This window comes from Amblyomma maculatum, chromosome 2 (assembly GCF_055883805.1).
Source record: "Amblyomma maculatum isolate TAMU_Amacu chromosome 2, ASM5588380v1, whole genome shotgun sequence".
In the NCBI taxonomy this organism is placed as follows: Eukaryota; Metazoa; Arthropoda; class Arachnida; order Ixodida; family Ixodidae; genus Amblyomma; species Amblyomma maculatum.
The window spans coordinates 167810-187767 of NC_139345.1; positions in this window are offsets into that span (position 1 = coordinate 167810).

The following is a 19958-nucleotide window of genomic DNA, read 5'->3' on the forward strand; positions in this document are numbered from 1 at the left end:
ACCCGCCTTTTCAAGCCGGTATCTCATGAAGGCTGCCTTTCAGTGCGCACCAACCTTTGCCAGTCAAATGTGCTCGAGTTCCTGCTAGTTATGGCCTTGCTAATGTGCAATTCGGAACCCAGTGAACGTTACTGGCAAAGAAGGCAGCATAGAAAGGCAGCAACACTTTCAGACGCTGGCTTACCTTGGCTGGCTAAGAATGCAATCATGCATGATTCGTAGTGGAAACCTTGGTGGAAATACTGGTGCTAGTACTTTTTGAGTACAATGTATGATGCGCAAAGCACAGGCTCAAGTGCACAGTTTGCAATAGAGTGTACGGCAAGTATGGTTTCATATTCATGGTTTATTACAGCAACCAAACAAATACAGTGATAAAGCACACCAACAAAAAATACACGTCACAGGCAGCTCAAGCAGTAGTTTCTTTAAGCTGGCTATTCATCTTAATGGTCACAGTGCGGATAGAAAAAAGCCCTGCAGTTCCACGAACGTTGCCAGGTAGGAAATTGAAAAGCATAGAAGACAGTGCTAAGACAGCTTCAATTGAGGCAAACATGACATGACATAAGTAGGCGCATCAACACGGGTCGCAGCCTTTTTGACGACAGATACGCAGACGGTTCGAAGTGCTTGGAACCATAGAGTTAATACAAAGACTCTAGAGGGAAAGCTGCCCGTTCACCCAATGCATTCGAGGAGTGACCGCGTGATTGCCGCCATTATCCCACTGTTCATTGGTTGCCAGATGAATTTTACATGCTAAATCTGGCACATGAAGATGGTTTGAAGCTGGCAACTTAGATCGTGGGAAGATGGCGGCGTGCAGTTAACCGACGGCGGGCGGCTACTGTTCAGTAGGTGCTGTAAACAACGGCAGAATCGTTGCGTGTGGAGCATTTCTTGTGATATGTTGCGTCGCGTACCTACTGTAACATCACATAGGTGTCCTGATTCTTCTGAGTTGTTATCGCAAGGCCGGCTATCCCTGCGATTGTTCCGCGCTTCGCATGCATTTCGTCCATCGAACGCACATGCATCTCCTCTGTGCCCGATCACCTGAAAATATGTCAGAAATTTGCTTTGGCGCAAGTCGACGACCACAGTATATTAAAAAAAAAAAAAAAAACAGTGACGAATTCCACAGCAACGGCCCTTGGTCTATCCGGGATGGCTAGTGCTGCATACATTAAATGTCAAAGGGTGCTCGTGTGTGTTTACTGTTGATCTGCTACGTCTGCTCGCAAACATGGTTTCCAATTGTTCTACATCATTCCTTTATGGCCAAGAAGGTGCCTGAAAGATGCTTGAAACTTGAAAACAATGTATAAAAATTTCCTACAGTTGTGTTATCGGCAGCGGTTTTTAAAACTTTTGTTCAAACCTTTGTTCATTTTTGACGCAGTGAGCAGAAACTGTGCTGGCCACAATGATAAATTTGATGATGGCGGCGAACCAGTGAGAAGCTCGTTTCCCTGCCCAGCTTTCCCTCTAGAGTCTTTGTATTAACTCTATGCTTGGAACAAACCGGCAAGTCTCGCAGCTGCCATGGTGTCTTCTCCAGGCTGACGTTGTGGTAGAACTGCACCCACGCTCGGCACCTGGACGTGATGCAACGTGCACGTTATTCACAATTGCGCCGTAAGGAATACTGCATACTCCAAACGCCAATGCGTCATTATTCCTGTCAATGCTAACTGCAGTACATTATATTTCCATTATATCTGAACTATGGTAGTAAATGCTCGCCCCAAGCTCTCAGCGCCTCGTACGCTCGTCCTCGTGGCATGCGGGTAGCTATACTTTTCTATGGTTAAGATTGACGAGAATGAAGTGCGTTTAAAGTTACCCTAACGGTCATGCATATGCAGAATAGCAATAAGAAGACAGGCAGTAACTCCTGCTGAGTGAATTCAGTTAAAGCACCCTCAAGGCCGCGCATACACACGTGGCTGAATTTTGATACTACCAGTTGCGAGGGTCAAATTGGATTCGCGGTGTTGGAAAACTAAACAATGTTGTGCTCAGACTTGTCAGGCAGCACAATTGGTTTTAAATTGGCCTTCCGGTCAGTGGCATGCGCGTGGTTGCTCCTGAGAGCCCGGTATCAAGTTAGGCTGTGGCTAAAGGTACGTCCGACGGACCCGATCAATGGTCTTAAAGGTACGTCCGACGGACCCGGTGCGTTTTTCTTCGGGATACGACGGACGGATCCGGGAAATATTTTTCAGAGGTACGGCGGACGGACCCGATCGGTAGGGTTCTTCCGACGGACCCAACGCATTTTTCTCCGATATGGGCCTTGGGATCCGTCGGGAAAGCCGGACGGATCCGAGATCCCCAGATGTGGTTGTAGCAACAACACGGTAGCCATATGTAGCCAAATCGAAGTTGGTATGAGGTGTACGTGCGATGTGCAGGAAGTATGTACTACTGCATGCGTGAAATGTGAAATTACAAAGAATAGTACAGTGGCAAGAATAGTGCCTAGAATGGGTGATGTACTACTCGATGGCATGATGATAGGTTTACGTGAGTTGGACCGCGGCAGGGTCGCAAGCACGACCAGCGCAAGCGCATGTAATCGCGGTGTTGACAGCCAGCCCGCGGCCCGCACGTCCGCTCATTTGGTCCTCGTTACGACGTCTACGACGGTCGTTATGTAGTTATGTAGTTTTGATTCTTCAAAGTTTCCTCACTTCTATCTGTGATGAGATGCGTCACGTAACGCATCGCTTTCTGCTCGCATTGAGGTTTGGTGCTGCAAGTTCTACGTAGTCGCTAAAAAAGCTGGGTGCCGCCGGCGTGTCTCTAGCCCAAGCATCGCGTCATTCGTGTTTGTTGGAGGTGTGGTTTGTGCTTACCGTGAGATGCTGTGATGTACGGATTACGTCCTACTAGAGTGCTGTGTGAGACTACGAAGAGTGCTGTGATGAGTGCGCCGATGTCCGGACGGACATCAGTGTGACCGTTTATGATCGGCGATGTTGCACGTGCATGTCAGTGTTTATTAGGTGCAGTGGTAATTTATTTACACGCGCAGTGCAACAATCAGACGAAAATAAGTCATCGACAATTTGTTAGCCTGCACTACAGAGCTCAAAACTCGGAAAATGGGAATGCACATGATGCAGTTTTCGCATGTTGGAGCTAGTGGACCGAAAAATAAGTGCCCAGCCCACACCGCCGGGATGCGCATTACTACAGGTGAAATGGTTCAGGTTTCTGTAAAATAGCTGCCTGGCACAGCACCTTCCTAAATGTTCAGGCTTTGTACTATTGTTGAAGGCCACTTTATCATTAATAAAAGAACGAATATGCTTTAAGTGTTAATGGCTAGTGCTTTTTCAACATATGTTCATTTTTTTTTTTCGTTTTTTCTTAGTTTCCTTTGTTTTTCATGCTAGAAAAACACAAATAGTACACTTTTGAACTTGCCAGTCCAAAGCTGAACATGAATATCTGCCATGCATGTGACAGCTTTAATGCTAGAAAGGTTGACGTGTATAGCATGTACGTAGACGCTGCGACATCTTAGTGGCACATTCGGCTACTTGCCCCAAGGTCGTGATGTTTAATGCCAGTGATGGCAGTCGCACTTTGGTGCAGGTGAAATGCAAATGCTTCTGTTTCCTGCAAGATGTCAACGCAAAGTACAAAGCCCGGGCAGTCAAATTAGTCTGGAGCTCTCCACTACGGTATTTTTCATAGCTACATATGTCACTTTAGAATGTGAAACCCTACATGCCACAGGTAGGCTGCATTGTTTTTTAGATTTTGTAACCTCTCATCTATGTTTTGCAACATTTGGCTAATTTTAGTTCTCAAACAGTTGTTAAAGATGAAACCAAAGCAGTTCTTGGCATGGTTTCCTGCTTGGATTAATTTGCTAATTGCAGTTCTTTGAAACTTGCATCAATGCTGGACAGTTCAAATAGCAGGCAGTTGAATTACAGAAATGATGTGGATCGTGCATATCAGTTCGGACAAATGGAAAGTAATGGTCCCCTCCTTGCATGCATAGGTGCCCTTAGACAAATACATACTCGGGTGTGTGATTGTGACGCATATCAAGGGTCAACAGAAGGCCATGTGGAGCCAGTGTGATATTCTTCATGAAGGCTAAAGTAGAATTGTACAACAGCTGCTGTACCATGCAGAAAAAATTGATCGTTTAGTGTATGATTAACTGACCATAAATAGCATCTTACTCAGAGTATGATGTGATATATATCTGGTTTAGCATCCCAAAATAACTACGGCTATGAGGAACACGATAGGTGAGGGCTCCGGTATAATTTCGACCACCTGGGGTTCTTTTACGTGCACTGACACCGCACGGTGCATGACGGCCGATTGTTTCGCCTCTATTGAAATGCTCCTGCTCTGGCTGGAACCAAATCTGCATCTTTGGGTTCAGCAGCCAAGCACTAACTACTGAGCCAGCACAACGGGGCCAAGTATCAAAATGCATGCCATTACATTTCCTTCTAGCCTGTGGTTTTCTTCACAGAACTAATGTATACAAGGAAAAGTAGATAGCAAGAAAACACTAGTTTTATTGCACATTATATTTACATTTCAGCAAACATTCTCTAGGAAAAAAATTCTCATAATGTTTGCATGAAAACCATGAACGTCTTACAAAAACAAAACAATGCACTTACTCCACTGCAGTTATTAATGGGCAAGGTTGCATCTATGCTACTACACTGCACTTATCACAAAACCACAAGCCCCATCTGCTTTGGCCAATCACTTGATGAAACTAACGGAGACAGATGTCGCACACCACAGACTGGTCGTCTCGCAACATATCTCTGCATATGTTGCATTTCAATTTCATGCCTTTCCACTTAGCTTCAACTGTTGCCAGCATTACTAGTCACCCATCTTTTCTGAAAATCCTTTTTACGCTGTTGGGATCAGCATCCTTGTTAACGATGGTCTCTGAAATTTTCGATGCTATCATTTTCACATCTTCCTCATCTGGAAGAATGAAGGAAAGACAAGCTTTGAGCAGAAAAAAAAAATTAGGGAGACTCCTAATCTCCACCTGTAAGGGTATGGTGTGCCAGCGTTAATGGTTCTTGTCTGCAGATCCGACTGTGGATTCCTGTTTATTTACATGCCCCTTTGCTACAAACATAATTACTAATTCCTTAATTCATATCTCTGTTATCTCAGATATACTCATTAGCATACGGTCGTAGGCTGCCCTGTTAGGTGATACACAACCTGGCATAGACCTCTGTAAGCCTCAACCTTTCTTAATTGGAGCTGAAACGTCCCAGAACATATTTCAAATACAACTTTGTAAGCTTGACTTAACAGCTCCTGCCATGTCGTGTGGCCTCGTGACATTTGGCTCGTGGCACTTTTGGCTTGTGCACAGGGGTCATCTGTTAAATACTGGTTAACATGCATGAAAAATACATTTTCACAGAAACTGGTGGTAAATGGTCAAGTGGTGCACTGCAGATTCTGAAATGTATACCTATATGCATGCAAGGATCGCATCATCACATAACATGATCAAGAGTTTTATCAGTACTTGTAGTTACATAGCATTTCAATGCCCATTAAAGGACCACCTCAGACAATGGTTGTTGTTACCACAAGACCTGTTCTAACAGCGTACTGACACCATTCACTGAGCGATGGACATGTATATGCATACCCTAGATAGCTCATGATTGTGGATCTCATTTATTTCTATGACTTCCAAGGAGTTCCTGTCGTCAGAAACCCTACACTTTATGAAATCGGGACAGTTGTCTTGAAAGGTGATGAAAAGAAATAACCAGGTTACCTTGACGCAATGCTAAATTATAGAGGGTGAATATGCTGCATGAAGATACCAAGAAGCTTGTACAAAGAAATGTGAGTGAAATGGCAGGATTTTTGAAACATTGAAATAAACTATTAACTATACTTGTCAAACCTGTCATTAAGGAATGGAAATCATGCAGTAATCAAAAACACAACATGGAGGCCATTTTAGGTCATCTTCACAAAACACATACCCACACCTCACACACAGCTTCATACTTATGAAAGAGGACAAACCAATATGCAAGGAGTGTGGAGATGAACTAACAATAAACCATATTTTACACGTGCGCCAGAGTCGAGAAAATAAGAGGAAACATTTTGTACAATTTCGCAACAGATCCCTTTCCATCCCAGCATGATCCTAGGAAATAAATAAGAGAATAAGTGTCCTGTTTAAGTTGTTGCGCATTTCTCTTATATACTATGCAGAACCAACTAGCCCGACAACACGCTCTTCTCGACTGTAATCCTAGGAGAGACGTGCAAATTTCCTGCACTTTTGGTTTCTTAAAATGTTCCTAAACAAGCTACATCCTAAAGAACATTTTAGTCTTTACACACAAATAAATACATTAAACCTTGTTCTTGGTGCATGGCAGCATTAGTCGTTTATGCACCATAAAAATCAACACAATGCTGTAAGGTATACCTTGGTTAGCTGTGTTATATGAGACAAGCTTTCGGTCTGGTGTGGTCCTTATTCACGTGAAAGCGCTGTCATGAGGGTCTATGTCCCAGCGATCGGAAAGTGACCTATTCCAATAATTTTACAAACTGAAGGCGATTCTACAGATTTCTAAAGACTGGAGTGCTCAACTGTTTTATCAACGTCCGCCTGCTTTGACAGCCTGGAGTGAAACTGTTGAAGAGAATACATTTTTGAACATTTAACGCGTTTCTGAAGGCGTTGCTTTCAATTACGGGGCCCACAAAAAGCAGCTGAATGTCAAACGCCGCCTAGGTAGGCTTTCTAGCAAGACAGCGGTGTAGCGTGGAAAATCGCTCCGCCGGTCCATCGCTGGCGCCGCTGACTTGACAGGCGAACTGTTCAAACTTACAGCTACTGACCACACCTGAAACACTGAATTGCGCATGATCAAGGCAGAATTTCTCTAACACTGAGCACTGGTAGCTATCGATTTCGCGCCCAATATTGTGAAAATCTGTCCTCTCTTCGATCATTGATACGTCCACGCGGTTGAACATTTATGCGCCTCGGGGTAGGCCAGCCGTTGGAACATGGATGCGTGGTTGTAGCAACGATCACTTGCGTGGCGCACTCTGAAAAATTCTAAGAGTCAGCTTCTGCAACGAAATGTGCAGCGCACATTTTCTAACGCGTACCCAAGTCCGCCGATGCATGCATATCGATCCCGATCGTTTCAAAGCTACGCGGCCGTTCCGTCGGGTCATGCTAACCTCGAGCATGCGGGGGTTTAAACTACATGTACGCAAAATTCAACGACAAGAAAAAGATGCAGGCTAAGCACTTTAGTCTAGTCTTCCCCTAAATACCAAAGAACATTGCTGTTCACAGGGAATTCGGATCATTCGCGCTTCCGGCTTTCTGGTTGTGCACTCTTGCGGTGCGGTGCAGTAGGTCTTAGCCTCGACGAGTCGATGTGCAGCTCGCCGCAGTAGCAGCGCAGGCCTCTAGTAGATTCGGCATGTCTTCTGCCACGGCTCTGTGATAGAATTTAAACGAAGAATTTGGCTAGAAACATCCTGTTTCCTCGGTCTGCATGTGAGGAAAGAGCATAATGCCATTTCACATACATACTTTGGACTGCCGAATGTTCTGCACGGCGAGGTGTGTGTGTGTTGTACCGGCGCTAGATCTTCGGAGGTCGATGCAGGACCTAAGACAGCGTAAATGCTAGGAGTAGCTCGCTTACATTACGGGCAGATCGAGGTAATAGTTTAGTGCGAAGCGAAAGCTGCTCGTGAATGTGCGTATCTCGATGCCAGCTGGTGGAGCTGGTGCAGTACGTAGCATCGCCTGCAGCTATGTGCGTGACAGCGATGCTTGCCGTACACAACCCTAAGTGAAGACCGTGATCTATGTTAGAACGGATGCACTCTTCGTAGCAATTCATCGAGAGTCGCGGCTAGCTGATATCATAGAGGATAATTGATTCATTCACGCGTAGCAAGCGGAATGTGGCCGCGTTCGACGTGCATATAGCGATGAGCCTGTATATCGACGTCCGCCGTATATTTACGAGAATCGAATGGATACGTCGGACGTACCTTTAGACACTTCGATCAAGTTAGGCTGTGGCTAAAGGTACGTCCGACGGACCCGGTGCGTTTTTCTTCGGGATACGACGGACGGATCCGGGAAATATTTTTCAGAGGTACGGCGGACGGACCCGATCGGTAGGGTTCTTCCGACGGACCCAACGCATTTTTCTCCGATATGGGCCTTGGTTGGGATCCGTCGGGAAAGCCGGACGGATCCGAGATCCCCAGATGTGGTTGTAACAACAACATGGTAGCCATATGTAGCCAAATCGAAGTTGGTATGAGGTGTACGGTGCGAGGTGCAGGAAGTATGTACTACTGCATGCGTGAAATGTGAAATTACAAAGAATAGTACAGTGGCAAGAATAGCGCCTAGAATGGGTGATATACTACGTGATGGCATGATAGGTTTACGTGAGTTGGACCGCGGCAGGGTCGCAAGCGCATGTAATCGCGATGTTGACGGCCAGCCCGCGGCCCGCTCATTTGGTCCTCGTTATCATGTGGATTAACGTCTACGACGGTCGTTATGTAGTTATGTAGTTTTGATTCTTCGAAGTTTCGTCACTTCCATCTGTGATGAGATGCGTCACGTAACGCATCGCTTTCTGCTCGCATTGAGGTTTGGTGCTGCAAGTTCTACGTAGTCGCTGAAAAAGCTGGGTGCTGCCGGCGTGTCTCTAGCCCAAGCATCGCGTTATTCGTGTTTGTTGGAGGTGTGGTTTGTGCTTACCGTGAGATGCTGTGATGTACGGATTACGTCCTACTAGAGTGCTGTGTGAGACTACGAAGAGTGCTGCGATGAGTGCGCCGATGTCCGGACGGACATCAGTGTGCCCGTTTATGATCGGCGATGTTGCACGTGCATGTCAGTGTTTATTAGGTGCAGTGGTAATTTATTTACACGCGCCGTGCAACAATCAGACGAAAATAAGTCATCGACAATTTGTTAGCCTGCACTACAGAGCTCAAAACTCGGAAAATGGGAATGCACATGATGCAGTTTTCGCATGTTGGAGCTAGTGGACCGAAAAATAAGTGCCCAGCCCACACCGCCGGGATGCGCATTACTACAGGTGAAATGGGTCAGGTTTCTGTAAAATAGCTGCCTGGCACAGCACCTTTCTAAATGTTCAGGCTTTGTACTATTGTTGAAGGCCACTTTATCATTAATAAAGGAAGGAATATGCTTTATGTGTTAAGACTAGTGCTTTTTCAACATATGTTCATTTTTTTTTTCGTTTTTCCTTAGTTTTCTTTGTTTTTCATGCTAGAAAAACACAAATAGTACACTTTTAAACTTGTCAGCCCAAAGCTGAACATGAATATCTGCCATGCATGTGACAGCTTTAATGCTAGAAAGGTTGACGTGTATAGCATGTACGTAGACGCTGCGACATCTTAGTGGCACGTTCGGCTACTTGCCCCAAGGTGGTGATGTTTAATGCCAGTGATGGCAGTCGCACTTTGGTGCAGGTGAAATGCAAATGCTTCTGTTTCCTGCAAGATGTCAACGCAAAGTACAAAGCCCGGGCAGTCAAATTAGTCTGGGGCTCTCCACTACGGTATTTTTCATAGCTACATATGTCACTTTAGGATGTGAAACCCTACATGCCACAGGTAGGCTGCATTGTTTTTTAGATTTTGTAACCTCTCATCTATGTTTTGCAACATTTGGCTAATTTTAGTTCTCAAACAGTTGTTAAAGATGAAACCAAAGCAGTTCTTGGCATGGTTTCCTGCTTAGATTAATTTGCTAATTGCAGTTTTTTTGAAACTTGCATCAATGCTGGACAGTTCAAATAGCAGGCAGTTGAATTACAGAAATGATGTGGATCGTGCATATCAGTTCGGACAAATGGAAAGTAACGGTCCCCTCCTTGCATGCATAGGTGCCCTTAGACAAATACATACTCGGGTGTGTGATTGTGATGCATATCAAGGGTCAACAGAAGGCCTTGTGGAGCCAGTGTGATATTCTTCATGAAGGCTAAAGTAGAATTGTACAACAGCTGCTGTACCATGCAGAAAAAAATTGATCGTTTAGTGTATGATTAACTGACCATAAATAGCATCTTACTCAGAGTATGATGTGATATATATCTGGTTTAGCATCCCAAAATAACTACAGCTATGAGGAACACGATAGTTGAGGGCTCCGGTATAATTTCGACCACCTGGGGTTTTTTTACATGCACTGACACCGCACGGTGCATGACGGCCTATTGTTTTGCCTCTATTGAAATGCTCCTGCTCTGGCTGGAACCAAATCTGCATCTTTGGGTTCAGCAGCCAAGCACTAACTACTGAGCCAGCATAATGGGGCCAAGTATCAAAATGCATGCCATTACATTTCCTTCTAGCCTGTGGTTTTCTTCACAGAACTAATGTATACAAGGAAAAGTAAATAGCAAGAAAACACTAGTTTTATTGCACATTATATTCACATTTCAGCAAACATTCTCTAGGAAAAAAATTCTCATAATGTTTGCATGGAAACCATTAACAATCTTACAAAAAAACAATGCACTTACTCCACTCCAATTATTAATGGGCAAGGTTGCATCTATGCTACTACACTGCACTTATCACAAAACCACAAGCCCCATCTGCTTTGGCCAATCACTTGATGAAACTAACAGAGACAGATGTCGCACAACACAGACTGGTCGTCTAGCAACATATCTCTGCATATGTTGCATTTCAATTTCATGCCTTTCCACTTAGCTTCAACTGTTGCCAGCATTACTAGTCACCCATCTTTTCTGAAATTCCTTTTTACGCTGTTGGGATCAGCATGATTGTTAACGATGGTCTCTGGAATTTTCGATGCTATCATTTTCACATCTTCCTCATCTGGAAGAATGAAGGAAATGACAAGCTTTGAGTAGAAAAAAAAATTAGGGAGACTCCTAATCTCCACCTGTAAGGGTATGGTGTGCTAGCGTTAATGGTTCTTGTCTGCAGATCCCACTGTGGATTCCCGTTAATTTACATGCCCTTTGCTACAAACATAATTACTAATTCCTTAATTCATGTCTCTGTTATCTCAGATATACTCATTAGCATACGGTCGTAGGCTGCCCTGTTAGGTGATAGACAACCTGGCATAGACCTCTGTAAGCCTCAACCTTTCTTAATTGGAGCTGAAACATCCCAGAAAATATTTCAAATATAACTTTGTAAGCTTGACTTAACAGCTCCTGCCATGTCGTGTGGCCGCGTGAGATTTGGCTCGTGGCACTTTTAGCTTGTGCACAGGGGTCATCTGTTAAATACTGGTTAACATGCATGGAAAATACATTTTCACACAAACTGGTGGCAAATGGTCAAGTGGTGCACTGCAGATTCTGAAATGTATACCTATATTCATGCAACGATCGCATCATCACATAACATGATCAAGAGTTCTATCAGTACCTGTAGTTACATAGCATTTCAATGCCCATTAAAGGACCACCTCAGACAATGGTTGTTGTTACCACAAGACCTGTTCTAACAGCGTACTGACACCATTCCACTGAGCGATGGACATGTATATGCATACCCTAGACAGCTCATGATTGTGGATCTCATTTATTTCTATGACTTCCAAGGAATTCCTGTCGTCAGAAACCCTACACTTTATGAAATCGGGACAGTTGTCTTGAAAGGTGATGAAAAGAAATAACCAGGTTACCTTGACGCAATGCTAAATTATAGAGGGTGAATATGCTGCATGAAGATACCAAGAAGCTTGTACAAAGAAATGTGAGTGAAATGGCAGGATTTTTGAAACATTGAAATAAACTATTAACTATACTTGTCAAACCTGTCATTAAGGAATGGAAATCATGCAGTAATCAAAAACACAACATGGAGGCCATTTTAGGTCATCTTCACAAAACACATACCCACACCTCACACACAGCTTCATACTTATGAAAGAGGACAAACCAATATGCAAGGAGTGTGGAGATGAACTAACAATAAACCATATTTTACACGTGCGCCAGAGTCGAGAAAATAAGAGGAAACATTTTGTACAATTTTGCAACAGATCCCTTTCCATCCCAGCATGATCCTAGGAAATAAATAAGAGAATAAGTGTCCTGTTTAAGTTGTTGCGCATTTCTCTTATATACTATGCAGAACCAACTAGCCCGACAACACGCTCTTCTCGACTGTAATCCTAGGAGAGACGTGCAAATTTCCTGCACTTTTGGTTTCTTAAAATGTTCCTAAACAAGCTACATCCTAAAGAACATTTTAGTCTTTACACACAAATAAATACATTAAACCTTGTTCTTGGTGCATGGCAGCATTAGTCGTTTATGCACCATAAAAATCAACACAATGCTGTAAGGTATACCTTGGTTAGCTGTGTTATATGAGACAAGCTTTCGGTCTGGTGTGGTCCTTATTCACGTGAAAGCGCTGTCATGAGGGTCTATGTCCCAGCGATCGGAAAGTGACCTATTCCAATAATTTTACAAACTGAAGGCGATTCTACAGATTTCTAAAGACTGGAGTGCTCAACTGTTTTATCAACGTCCGCCTGCTTTGACAGCCTGGAGTGAAACTGTTGAAGAGAATACATTTTTGAACATTTAACGCGTTTCTGAAGGCGTTGCTTTCAATTACGGGGCCCACAAAAAGCAGCTGAATGTCAAACGCCGCCTAGGTAGGCTTTCTAGCAAGACAGCGGTGTAGCGTGGAAAATAGCTCCGCCGGTCCATCGCTGGCGCCGCTGACTTGACAGGCGAACTGTTCAAACTTACAGCTACTGACCGCACCTGAAACACTGAATTGCGCATGATCAAGGCAGAATTTCTCTAACACTGAGCACTGGTAGCTATCGATTTCGCGCCCAATATTGTGAAAATCTGTCCTCTCTTCGATCATTGATACGTCCACGGTTGAACATTTATGCGCCTCGGGGTAGGCCAGCCGTTGGAACATGGATGTGTGGTTGTAGCAACGATCACTTGCATGGCGCACTCTGCAAAAATCCAAGAGTCAGCTTCCCTAACGAAATGTGCAGCGCACATTTTCTACCGCGTACCCAAGTCCGGCGATGCATGCATATCGATCCCGATCGTTTCAAAGCTGCGCGGCCCGTTCAGTCGGGTCATGCTAACCTCGAGCATGCGGGGGTTTAAACTACATGTACGCAAAATTCGACAAGAAAAAGATGCAGGCTAAGCACTTTAGTCTAGTCTTCCCCTAAATACCAAAGAACATTGCTGTTCACAGGGAATTCGGATCATTCGCGCTTCCGGCTTTCCGGTTGTGCACTCTTGCGGTGCGGTGCAGTAGGTTTTAGCCTCGACGAGTCGATGTGCAGCTCGCCGCAGTAGCAGCGCAGGCCTCTAGTAGATTCGGCATGTCTTTTGCCACGGCTCTGTGATAGAATTTAAACGAAGAATTTGGCTAGAAACATCCTGTTTCCTCGGTCTGCATGTGAGGAAAGAGCATAATGCCATTTCACATACATACTTTGGACTGCCGAATGTTCTGCACGGCGAGGTGTGTGTGTGTTGTACCAGCGCTAGATCTTCGGAGGTCGATGCAGGACCTAAGACAGCGTAAATGCTAGGAGTAGCTCGCTTACATTACGGGCAGATCGAGGTAATAGTTTAGTGCGAAGCGAAAGCTGCTCGTGAATGTGCGTATCTCGGTGCCAGCTGGTGGAGCTGGTGCAGTACGTAGCATCGCCTGCAGCTATGTGCGTGACAGCGATGCTTGCCGTACACAACCCAAAGTGAAGACCGTGATCTATGTTAGAACGGATGCACTCTTTGTAGCACCTCATCGAGAGTCGCGGCTAGCTGATATCATAGAGGATAAGATTCATTCACGCGTAGCAAGCGGAATGTGGCCGCGTTCGACGTGCGTATAGCCATGAGCCTGTATATCGACGTCCGCCGTATCTTTACGAGAATCGAATGGATACGTCGGACGTACTTTTAGACACTTCGATCAAGTTAACGCTGGTGACAGCCGGCTGCATGAAACTCACCATAAATCAGACAAATGGTGGGCCTCTTTTGCACAGCTCAGCACTTAAAGTGTGTGCCCTGTAGTGTAGTACATAAATATCCCCGAAAAAATGAAGCCACGTGCGCACGAACTGGTTACAGAAACAGAAGCGAACAGCGCAACGAAAGCATTCGGAGCATACCTAGAGCAGACGCCTTGTAGCAGACGACACTGACAAGAGCTCACCTGTGAAAGTCCAGCGGGAAGCGGTGTAGCTTGACACCGACGGCACTGTCCATGCTGTCGCAATGTGCCACGGCGCATCGTTTCTTCACACGCTGCAAGCTCATCTTGAAATAAAGCGCTAAGCGCTTCAAAAGAACAGCGCGAAGCGTGCAAAGACGGAAAAAGACTTCGCACTGGCCGCACGTCGAAGGAAACGACCAAAACCGAGAAAACTGCCGCAGCGGTGCGGCGGGGTGCAAATTTTACAAAACGGTGACAGAGACGCGACGCGCAAGGACGACGAAAACTTCGCAAAAGGGGCATTTCGAGACTGGCGATAAGAAACCGCTTCGTGAGCTCCCGCGGCCACTGTGGCTGGGTGCCGAAACAAGGCCTGCAAAGTCAAGCTGCAAATGCACCGCACACCCATCACATAGAGTGATGGGCTTTTTTTCCGCACAGGTGATTAATAATTTGGCATGTCCTGTAAAACGCTTAACTACAGGGCTAAGGAGCAAATCAGGCAGCCTGGTTACTTTTGGCAAAGACAGTATATGTACGGAAGTGGGCGAATAATAGCACGTCTCATCGAGACTGCTGTCGCATGGACTGATTTTACCAGCCGGTGCCTGAGCTGCCGCTCCGAAACCGGCGCGGTGACTAGTGGTTACTGAACCCGAGTACTCTGGTCCAAACCCGACCTCGGCGGCTGCTCTTCGGTGGAAACGAAACGCAAAAGCGTCCGTACGTTGTGCGATACATGTCTAGTGCACGTTAAAGAGCTCCAGGTGGTTGAAATTATTCCACTGCCCTGCACTACGGCAAATCTTTCTCTATTTCACCCTATTACTTCCGCCTTCTTCCCTTCCCTTACGCCGCGGTTGAGGCGTTTGAGGTGTCCGCTGAGAAGCGCGACACAGTGCTCTTCTCCAGCGTGTACGCTTTTCTGCATAGCTGCGGGTGCAGAGCAGTGAAGACACCGCACAACCGTCGGCCGTGACCATGCCGTCAAGTGAGCAGGTGGCGCCACCGCACGGCTTTTCAATGAAACGACAACCAAAGGGCCATGAGCGCCTTCGCGTTACAGCTTCGAATTTTTATTAGTTTGCATGGTAAACTAAATTATTTTATTGAAGCCTACATACACTATGATTTTATCGATATCAATGCAGTGGTAGCCTAATCTCGTTTGTATTCTTAGGCAACGCTCTTCTAAGGCGCCAAATACAAACGTTTCCAAATGTTACGTGCGCTCCATCATGGGCGCTTCTTCGCCCAAACCAATGGGAGTTATTCTAGCGTGCCTCCTCAGCTATAGAGCTCTATACCACAGCTTACTGAGGAGTTTAACCTGAGTGGGTTTTAACATGCACGCGCATACACATGCGCGCATCAGTATATAAGGGCGTAATTACTTTCGAAAATGATTGAAGCGACATCAGACTGTGAAACCGTAATATAATTACATTAATAAATCAATAAATAAATGTGGTAGGGGTAACATTAAGAGATAGAAAGCGTGCAGAGTGGGCCAGAGAAATAACTCAAGTTACCGACATTCTAGTAGAAATTAAGAAGAAGAAATGGACATGGGCAGGACATGTAGTGCGAAGAGAGGATAACCGATGGTCGCTGAGGGTAACAAACTGGATTCCAAGGGAAGGAAAGCGTAGCAGGGGGCGGCAGAAAGTTATGTGGGCGGATGAGATTAAGAAGTTCGCAGGGGTCAAGTGGATGCAGCTAGCACAGAACCGGGTTAAGTGGAGAAATATGGGAGAGGCCTTCGCCCTGCAGTGGGTATAATCAGGCTGATGATGATGATGATGAATAAATACTACTAGCAAATGTGAAATAGTTGACATTACAGCACAATCGCGTTATTCTAAATCATTTGTTTAAATCATAATTATTTAACGCATACAAAGAAAGTGTGCGCACGTCTGCTTCTTTTCTCTAATGAGGTTGAAACAAATCTTGCCCAACAGAAAGTTATGAAAATGGTGCACATACTGACTAGTGGATACTCAATGTTGCTTATCGCTATCGAAAGATTTGAATAAGGACAATATCAGTTAATGGCCAGCATTATAGTTTATTTCAACGTGATTGAAGTCAAGATCACCATATTTGTGAAAAGGCTAATGTGTCGCGATCATGTTAGTAACATATATCACAGATAATTGCACCGATGAAGGCGGCAACAAATGACGCCTACAAATTGCGTAGATGAAATCATTGTGATATCTGACGATCAGTCTGAGACCTCTCCGCTATATGATGAAGCTGTTTTTGAAGAGCACTCCTACAGTGCTAAAAGAAAACTATCGACGAATGCCATTTAGAAAACGCGTCCAGGTTTGGTTTGGTTTGTGGGGTTTAACGCCCAAGGTGACTCAGGCTATGAGAGACGCCGTAGTAGAGGACTCCAGAAATTTAGACCACCGGTTCTTTAACGTGCACTGACATCGTACAGCACGCGGGGTGCCTTGATTTTCGCCCCTGTTGAAAAGCGGCCGCCGAGGCCGGGATTCAATCTCGGATCCTTGGGAACAGCTAGTAGTCAAGTGCCGCAACCACTGCGCCACCCGCGAAAACGTGTGTAGGGTTGAACGTTATTTCAACTTAATGAAAACCGCCAAATAGTCGTCGTGAAGCTTGGCAAGTTAAAAGAAAAGGAGATGCTTCGTACTCCGTGATATAAGTTGAAAAACACCAACTTTGCAGTCAGCGAGGATTTCTCGGCATCGATTCATCTTTCGTGGAAGAAGTGTATATGTAAGAAAATAATTTGCTCTATAATTTTCGTGCCAAAATATTGCTCGGAAAATAATGCCACCTGCAGTGCTATCGTATGGTGACAACATGATAATATGATAACACCGAATGGATTATATCTCGTTTCCTACCTGCTTTTAGCGCGAATTCATAAACTGGCTCGACGTCTTTCTATTGCAATGAACGTGGTAGCGTGTGTGCCAGTCAGAAAAAAAAAATATATATATATATATATATATATATATATATATATATTGCCACGTGCCTAGCGCCGCGCGACAGCCGTGTTTGGTGCCGACGACAACGAAGCGGTGGTTGGCACGGGCGGCGCGCTGGTGCTGGACGCTGTGACTCTGTGTTCGAAACGACAAGCCGACCTTATTCTCGGGTCCTTGGCTACGTGTACTTTCACGGCTCCCTCTGACTTCAGTCGTGACACTGGTGGAGGTGCGATCGATGATCCCTTCTCCTGCGGACGACCCTACGCGGCCGCCTCTCATGACCACTCCGGTTCATCGTACCAGCCGACGGCTCCGAGGCTTGTCCCCCGAGGCCTTCCCTCTTGACGAAGAGACTCTGGCTGTGGCAACGACACCGCCCGCCCGTACCATGACTGTCCCTTCCACCCCTTCGTCCTGTCTCATCCTTCAGACCCCACGTACCCCCTAAACCATTTCACGGTGAGCAGTTTGAAGACGCCGAGGACTGGCTAGCTCACTATGAAAGGGTCGCGACGTTTAACGGCTGGGACGACGCTGCGAAAATGCGGAACGTCTACTTCAGCCTTGAAGACGCTGCTCGGACATGGTTCGAGAACCGCGAGGCCACATTCTCTACGTGGCCGGCCTTCCGAAGTCAGCTCCTCGGTACGTACGCCAACAGTGACCGCCGAGAGAATGCCGAGCGTGCCCTGACCTCTCGAGTTCAGCGTCAGAACGAGGGGGTCGCAATGTACGTTGAAGACGTCATGCGCCTTTGCCATCGCGCCGACCCGTCCATGAGTGAGGAGAAGAAGGTTCGGCATCTGATGCACGGCGTCAAAGAACAGCTTTTTTCCGGCCTCGTGCGGAACCCGCCCACCACCGTCGCGGCGTTTCTGGCTGAAGCTGTGACCATGGAGAAACTGTTACAGCAGCGATGCAGCCAGTACGGTCGGCCGCTGAATTCCATATCCACACTACCGCCGTCTGACCGAACCGACTACAATCCCGGGGCAGATATGAGCTCCCTTCGCGACCTCATTCGCACCGTGGTTCGCGAGGAGCTCCAGAAAGTTCATGGAGCTCCTGGCGCAGCTTCCCTGGCCAGCATCATCCGTGAAGAGGTCCAGAATGCACTTACGCCACCAACAAGTACAGTCGTTCCACCACCACCCCCGGGCCCCACCGAGCGGATGACTTATGCTGATGTCACACGCCGCCCAGCCCTGCTACCTACCCCTTCGCCTTACACGCAACCTCAGGTCGCTGTGCACGCTGCGGCACCGCTGCCCCTTTGGGAAGATCGGCGCCAGGCGCCCCGGAAAACTAATCTCTGGCACGCTCCAGATAACCGCCCTCTCTGCTACAACTGTGGCGAGGCAGGTCACCTGTACCGGCAGTGCCCTTATCGTCAGATGGGCCTTAGGGGATTTTCCCCCGACAGCCCTCGTCCACGGCCTGGTCAGCGGCCTCAGGACATCGCCGAGTACGTAACCCGCCAGCGTACGACACCCGCCAGTCTGCCACATTCTCCTCGTCGCGAGTCGCGCTCGCCTTCACCTCGTCGCTCTTCACCTTCTGGGTCACGGTATACCGCTGGACGCCATGGTTCCTCGAGTCCTCATCGGGAAAACTAGCTCCGGCGACCTTTGGGGGCGAGGCCGCCGCACACCGATTCGCCGTAAAGCTTCCACCGCCGCACCGCTCGATTCGCCCCGACGTTGAACGCCGAATTCCTGTCCAGTTTTCGCCGCACAGACCAGATCGCCCCGACGTCGTCCGCATCGCCGACCAGTTATCACCGCCGTGTCGCTTAAATTGCCCCGACGCAGACCACACAGCTGCCGCCCAGCTTCCGTCGCCGAACCGCTTGCTTCACTCCGACCTGCCGTCGACATTGAATTGTCCCGACGCCGACCACCCAACCGCCGTCCAGCTTCCGCCACCACACCGCTCACTTCACTCCGAACCGTCGTCAACAGGCCCTGGTCTTGGCCGGGTCTCCCTGGACATCCCTATTATCGTCGACACGAAGGAGGTCAGCGCTTTAGTTGATACGGGAGCCGATTATTCTATCCTTAGCGGGCGGCTTACAAGGACACTGAAAAAGGTGATGACGCCATGGAACGGACCAGACATACGTACGGCAGGCGGACATGTGGTTGCACCACTGGGTATGTGTACAGCCCGGGTTACGGTGCGAGACTGCACATTTGTTGCGACTTTTCTCGTTCTACGCGAATGCTCTCGTGATGTTATTCTTGGCATCGACTTCCTTCGTGAGCACGGTGCCACTATAGATCTACCGAACCGCTTGGTGACGTTTTCCGCCAAACTGGCCACTGAAAAGCATGAGTACCGCGGGTCCCACTCCACGCTGCGAGTCGCCGATGATAGCCTCACAGTGCCACCACGCGCCAGCATCCTCGCCAGAGTTACTTGTGACGAGCCACATCACGGCCTCCGGGTTGTTGAGCCTAATGTCTCCCTCTCACTCGCCTTGGGAGTTTCTGTGGCAAGAGGTCTTTGTTTCCTTCGTGGAAGAGAGATGGAGGTACTTGTCACCAATTTCTCCAACGAACATCGACATCTGTTTCGTGGCACTGTCATTGCTTACGTCGACCATCTGCACGAAGTCGCCGAATGTTTTGCTTCAGAGGAAGCTACGCCTAGCACTGAACCGGATGATGCCGTACACGCGGTCGACATTAATTCTAG